We start from the raw sequence: 7,354 nt of genomic DNA on the forward strand, positions 1-7,354 counted from the left end.
TCATTGCCATTGCTGTGGGTCACGGGGGCACGCGTGAGCATGTCTGGGGTGCTTGTGGGTTTGGTCCAGAGCGAGGGAAGGAAGAGAGAGGAAGCAGGAGGGGCCAGAGGCACCGCGCGTGTGAGGCCTCTCATTGGAGCTCTCGGGCCGCCGGTGCGCGTGCGAGCAAGGGCAGAAGGAGGGAGAAGGAGGAGGGGGACAGAGGCGTGGTGTGCTGAGGATGTCGAGGAGCATCGGCTGGCGTGAGGGGGAGAGCCGAGGTGGCTGGAGGTGCCTGGCAGGGGGCAGCTACAGTGCGGGAGCACACTATAGCACGCTCCAGAGCGCCCAAATGGCTGGCATGGCCATTTTCTATGCAATGTGGGCACGGTCAAAGATGTCTGGTAGCTCTAGGGGGATGTAAAGAAGGGGGGAGGGGCATTGGATGCCCTGGATAGCCAGTAGGAGAAGAGAGAGGTAGAAGAAGAGGCAGAGAGGGGCTGTCCAAGGAAGTAAATGAGGTGGTTTCACCCCTCAATCATTGAGCTAAGATGCAGCCATTGTTACTGGAGGTAGAGGAGGACTTGGAGGGGCTGTGGTAAAAAGTGGAGGCCATGGAAAAGAGTGGAAGTGGTCAAAACAGGGGTTTTAGTAAAATGGCAGAAGGTGTTTGTTGCTGGTTTGGGCAAGAAGATGAACTCCACTTGTCATGAGGCTTGACAGGGTCAAATGGCATGAGATAATAATAGGTTCCACCAAGGTTGAGTCCATTTGGGAAAAGTTGCCAATGCAACTTCTGTAAACCCTAGAAATCAGCAGAAATGGACTTTCCAAGATTTAGTCATGCAAATCTGTTCTCCTTGATGCACCACATGGTGTAGTGTCATCATTTGAGGTTATGAACATGTTCACAAAAGTTGAGATCAAAAGGAGAAAGTTGCCAATGTAGAGTTGTTCAAATTTGGTTCTGGACAGGAAGGGTTTTGGGGCACTTTGATCAATATAACATTTTCTCCAACTTGTGCCACTTGGTCTAGATGAATGATTATACCATTTGAGCATGTTCAGAAGGTTTGATAACATTTGGACATGTTTGACAATGTAAAGTTGCTCAAACCTAAAAATGGACAGAAATGGTTTTGAGGGGATTTCATGGGGTTATACTATTATCCATGACATAATACTTGTCAAGATCATCAAACATGTCATATGTGACATGATAGAATTTTCTTGAAATTTTTGGAGAATATTTCCTTTCAAAATATTTCAAAAGCTTGAAACACCCAAAACGGTTTTTTGAGGGATTTGACCAATATTTTGAACGTGACCATGTGTTGAAACTCTTATATATGGACAATATATGTCCACTGAGTTTCCCTAAATTTTCACAAATATTTTTAAAACCATAAAATAATTTTTCCCTATTAAAGACCATTTCTGGCCTTAAGAAAAAGCTTTTAAATAAAATAGGAAAATAACTTTTAAAATTATATTTTTGTGGTTTATGGGAATCCTATATCTAATAGGTTTCAAATATAATCTTTGAAATATTTTTCATACCCCAAATCAAGTACTTGCAGTGCAACCCTCAATTTAGGGGTTTTTGGAACACTAATTTTTGAAAATACTTTTTGGCCAAATTATTTTTGTAAGAAAATACTATGTTGTACTATACACGTGGTATGATCATTGGGCAGAAGTTTTGGATCAAGGGAAAAGGAGTATAAGAGTTGGAGGATTAATTTTATTTTTAGAGCACTTGCAAACAACAAACAAAAACCAATCAAGGCAAGGTCCAAAACACTCAAAAGTTTTTGTCAAACCACACTTTATCATGATTGTTAGCTTAAGTGTAGTGCCATGAAAATCAGGGTGTGACAGCGTCGTTTCGCAGTTAATGGGAAAGGAGGCGGCTCGTGCCTTCCCCGTAAAAGGGAATAACCGCGGGCACGCTGCTCACTTTACCCCTTCCCTGCGTCTTTTCCAATCTAGGAACCATCGCCCCCTTTCTTCCTCCTTCTCGAGCCCCCCGTCCTCGTACACCGTCACTGCGCTTCCGTCATCCTCTGCCCTCTTGCTTCTCACAGCCGCCATGGCGCCCAAATCCACCAAAGGCAAGGGAGTGGCCAAAGATGCTGGGGCGACGGAGCAGCCGGAGAGCGAGCTGGTGGCGCGACGGGCACAGTTCACCTACTTCCCCTCAACGGTCGACGTGTTCGAGCTCCGGGAGTTCTTCAAATCCTTGTGGGGGGGGTGAAGACTGGGGGAGAAACGACGGGGCATCCATCCACGTGCGTCATCCCCGCCAACGCCGAGGCCGCCCCAAATCGGTACCCCTTCTTTGTCGACTACTTCTCCTGCGGGCTCTGTCCCCCCTTCTCTGATTTCTTCAAGGACGTCATGCACACCTATGGATTCCGCCTTTTGAATTTCACTCCGAATGCCGTGGCGTGCATGGCTCTCTTTGCAAACCTCTGCGAGGGCTTCGCCGGGGTGCACCGCAACCCGGCGCTCTTCCACCACTACTTCTCCCCTCGGATCCAAAAGGGGGGCACCATCTCCGGATGCGTCGCCTGGATTCTGAGGGCCAAGGGGATGTACCCGGAGGGCGCCACGAAGGAGAGGTGGGAAGAGTGGCGGGGCCGGTGGTGCTGGATTGAGGAGGAGGACCCGCCAGCATTCTGCAAGGTTCGCCGGGAGCTACCGGTCCATGGAAATGACTGGGGCGACATCGACACCGACGATGAGAAGCTCACGAATGCCACCACCAGGATCCTCTGGCTCACCAAGGCCGGGCTCACCCTCGAAATGATCGGGGCGGACTTCATCCGCCGCTGAATCGCTCCTCTGCACAACAAGGGGAGGCCGGCCTGGCTTTTCACGAATGCTACTAACAACATGAGGCTCCGCCCCGGCCTAGACCACAACCTGACGGTGCTGAGGCACGCCCATCTCTGCCAACAGATCTTCCAGCTTGAGGTCAATGATGACAGTGAGGTTGAGCGGTCCGGCAAGGCTGCGAGGGCTGTCGCGAAGGCCGGCAAGTTTGTCAAGGGGCCCCTTTTCAAGTTGCCGGCGGGAGTGGTCCCGATGTGCAACAATTCTCGCCGGTCTGACATCATCGCCATGATGCCGGACTTCAATGCGCACGGCCTTGACCCGAGCTGGGTCAAGCCAGATGAGCTCCAGGTGCAGGAATTCTTCAACACCTTGCACGAGGGGTACGTCACCGCCGAGCCGCGGCTCACCCAGGACACCTCCCAGGTTGAGCTGGATTACATCGCTGCCAGGGTGGCGGAGGCGGAGCTCGCCAAGGAGGCTGGCAGCGCCGGCGGCATGGAGGACAAGGCCGTGGCGGAAGCAGAGGAAGAAGAGCTTGCCCAGTGGGCAGCGGCCGCTGGGGAGGCCAGTGGCACCGGCACGGGGGCTCCCCTCGTCGAGGACGCGGTCGACGAGTCGTCGTCGGAGGAGGACGATTGGGAGGAGACTGAGGGAGTCCGGGATTAAGGGGTCCTCGGACAACCGGACTATATACTTTGGCCGGACTGTTGGACTATGAAGATACAAGATTCAAGATTTCATCCCGTGTCCGGATGGGACTCTCCTTTGAGTGGGAGGCAAGCTTGGCAATTCGGACATGTAGATCTCCTTCTCTGTAACCGACTCTGTGTAACCCTAGCCCCCTCTGGTGTCTATATAAACCAAAGAGTTTAGTCCGTAGGACAACAACAATCATAATCATAGGCTTGCTTCTAGGGTTTAGCCTCTACGATCTCGTGGTAGATCAACTCTTGTAATACTCATATCATCAAGATCAATCAAGCAGGAAGTAGGGTATTACCTCCATCGAGAGGGCCCGAACCTGGGTAAACATCGTGTCCCCCGCCTCCTGTTACCATTAGCCTTAGACGCATAGTTCGGGACCCCCTACCCGAGATCCGCCGGTTTTGACACCGACATTGGTGCTTTCATTGAGATTTCCACCGTGTCATCGCGATAAGGCTTGATGGCTCCTTCAATCATCTTCAACGATGCGGTCCAGGGGGAGGTTTTCCTTTCCGGACAGATCTTCGTATTCGGTGGCTTCGTACTGCGGGCCAACTCGCTTGGCCATCTGGACCAGATCAATAGCTACGCCCCTGGCAATCTGGTCAGGTTTGGATGCTTGAACTATACTACCGACATCCACAGAGACTTGGTCTTCAACGGATTCGAGCCCATGTCAGGCACGCCGAACAGTCACGACAAGCATGACTTAGATCTGCCACCGGACAGTGTTCGGGAGATCGCGCCTACGGCGACCCTGGGAATCAATCCGTAGTAGATCGCGCCATCCGAGGATGGGTGGATGGACCCCGCCGTGGAGGCCGCATACTCATCGGCGTTGGAGTCGAACAATGACCCTACCTCCTATGAGGCCGGTTTCATTGGATCCTCGGACTCGTCTCCGGCTACAAGCTTTGAACCGCATACATCCGAGCCTATCGAATCTGATTAGGCACTGTTCATGGAGTTCACCTCCGCGGATATCTTTCAGCACTCGCCCTTGGGTGATGTGCTAAATTCATTATGGTCTCTCTCTCTATTAGGGGACTCTTGGCCGAACTATGTCCGGCTCGAGGGGGAAGCGGACGACGAAGGAATTCGTTCCCCACCCACCACCCACTTAATAGCCACCGTCGATGACTTAACCGACGTGCTTGACTTCAACTCTGAAGACATTGACGGTATGGACGACGATGCTGTAGACGAACAGGAACCACCGCCCATAGGGCGCTGGACTGCCACCTCATCATATGATACATATATGGTGGACACCCTAAAAGAAAGCAATGACGCGGACACAAAAAAGGACAATCCCATCAAGCAGCAACCAAAGCGACGACGTAGGCGCCGCTCTAAATCCCGCCACAGTTAAAACTACGACAACAGCGCAAGAAATAATAATACCCCGATCGACTCCAAAGGAAACGACGAGCTCATGGACCCAGCGACGGAGCAGGATGAGCTAGGGGATGGTGAACATAGTCAGGAGCCGACGTCAGATAACGCCGATACTGAGGGTAAAATTCATCAACCTGTCTCCAGAGAGGAGAACAGTCCGGACGACGATACACTCATCATCCCGGAAAAATATTTGGAACAAGAGAACCTCCAAAGAAGGATTCTTGCCACCACGAGGAGCCTGAAGAAGCAGAAGCAAAGGCTCGATACTGAAGAAAAATATGGTGGCGGTCGCCAGACAAATTGCTATCCAAAGCGCAAGCTGCTGCCCGAATTCGACGACGAGGCTATAGATCCCATCCAGCCGAAAAATAAAATGGTCGATCAGCCGGACCGACCACCCCGTGGCCGCGACAGGACGGCTAATAATGCCGCACACAAGTCAGCACACGATTTACGTGAGCTCCTGGACAAAAAATCCGGTATGGCCAGGTCCATCTATGGATCTAGAAAGCGTGCTTCGGCACAGGATCAAAGCTACCAAAACGATCATATTGATTGAATACCAGCTAGGAATCAACACTGAACACAACAACCCTCGGTAGCATGCCATGACACATCCAAATATAGGGGTGCCGCGCACCCCCTGTGCTTCACCGATGAGGTGCTGGATCATGAATTTATAGAGGGATTCAAACCCGTGAACATAGTACATACGATGGAACAATAGACCTAGGGGTCTGGATTGAGGATTTTATCCTTCACATACACATGGCTCGCGGAGATGATCTCCATGCCATCAAATACCTGCCACTCAAGTTGAAAGGACCAGCTCGGCACTGGTTGAAAAGCCTCCCCGAAAACTCAATTGGAAGTTGGGAGAAACCTGAGGATGCTTTCAGGGCCAATTTTTAGGGGACCTATGTCCGACCTCCGGATGCAGATGATTTAAGTCATATAATCCAACAACCCGGAGAGTCAGCCCGTCAGCTTTGGAACAAATTTCTCACTAAGAAGAATCAAATCGTCGACTGTCCGGATGCCGAAGACTTAGCGGCTTTCAAACATAGTGTCCGGGACGAATGGCTTGCAAGACACCTTGGCCAGGAAAAGCCGAGGACAATGGCAGCCCTAACAAGCCTCATGACCCGCTTTTGCACGGGTGAGGACAGTTGGTTGGCCCGTAGTGGCACCAGCGACCCAGGCACATCCGAAGTCAGGGATGGCAATGGGAAGCCGCGACGCAATAAAAACAAGTGTCGAAACAATGAAGACAACCCAGATAACACGGCGGTGAACGCCGAATTCAGGGGCTCCCGACCCGGTCAACGGAAAAAGCCATTTAAAGGCACCAGAGATGGACCTTCCAGCCTAAATAAGATTCTAGACAAATTATGTCAGATTCATGGCACTCCCAAAAAATCTGCAAATCACAACCACAGAGAGTGCTGGGTTTTCAAGCATGCCGGCAAGCTAAACGCCGAACACAAAGGGAGGGAGATGCCAAGTGAAGACGAGGATGAGCCTCGCCAGCCGAATACTGGGGGATAGAAAAAATTCCCACCAGAAGTCAAAACAGTGAATATGATTTACGCAACTCACATACCAAAGAGAAGGCGCAAACGCGCACTCCGAGACGTATACGCTGTAGAGCCCCTCGCCCCCAAGTTCAATCCATGGTCGGCCTGTCCGATCACCTTTGATTGCAGAGATCATCCGACTAGTATCCGGCACAGAGGATCGGTTGCCTTGGTGCTCGACCCAATAATTGATGGATGCCATCTCACCCGAGTCCTTATGGACGGCAGCAGTAGTCTCAACCTGATATATCAGGACACTGTCCGCAAAATGGGGATAGACCCGTCAAGAATCAGCCAAAGCAATACTACCTTTAAAGGAGTAATACCAGGCGTCGAGGCCCGCTGCACAAGGTCTCTATTACTAGAGGTTGTATTCAGTTCTCCCGACAACTTCAGAAGCGAAGAACTAATCTTCAACATCGCTCCATTCCGAAGCGGCTATGATGCACTTCTCAGGAGAACGGCCTTCGCTCGTTTTTTTAATTCAGTATCGCACTATGCCTATCTTAAACTTAAGATGCCCGGTCCACGTGGCGTCATCATAGTTAGCGGAAATACAGAGCATTCCTTACATGCGGAAGAATATGTGGCGGCTCTAGCAGCCGAACATTGAACGGCCCCTCCAACTAGAATAAACGGTTGGTCGTCAAGACCACGGACACGGTTAGACGAGTCCGGCGCTCCGCCAGATGTAACAGCCCAGATAAACCTGAGCTTGGGTTGATAGATATATCCCCATAGGTGGTGCTAGGGGCTTCTCGCCAGAAAAGAAGAAGCCCATAGTTCGGCTTGACCCTATTAATACAACAACGTACTTCATTTTCATGGTTCGTTCAGATGTACCAACTCTT

The sequence above is a fragment of the Triticum dicoccoides genome, chromosome 7B, assembly GCF_002162155.2.
Source record: "Triticum dicoccoides isolate Atlit2015 ecotype Zavitan chromosome 7B, WEW_v2.0, whole genome shotgun sequence".
Taxonomy (NCBI): domain Eukaryota; kingdom Viridiplantae; phylum Streptophyta; class Magnoliopsida; order Poales; family Poaceae; genus Triticum; species Triticum dicoccoides.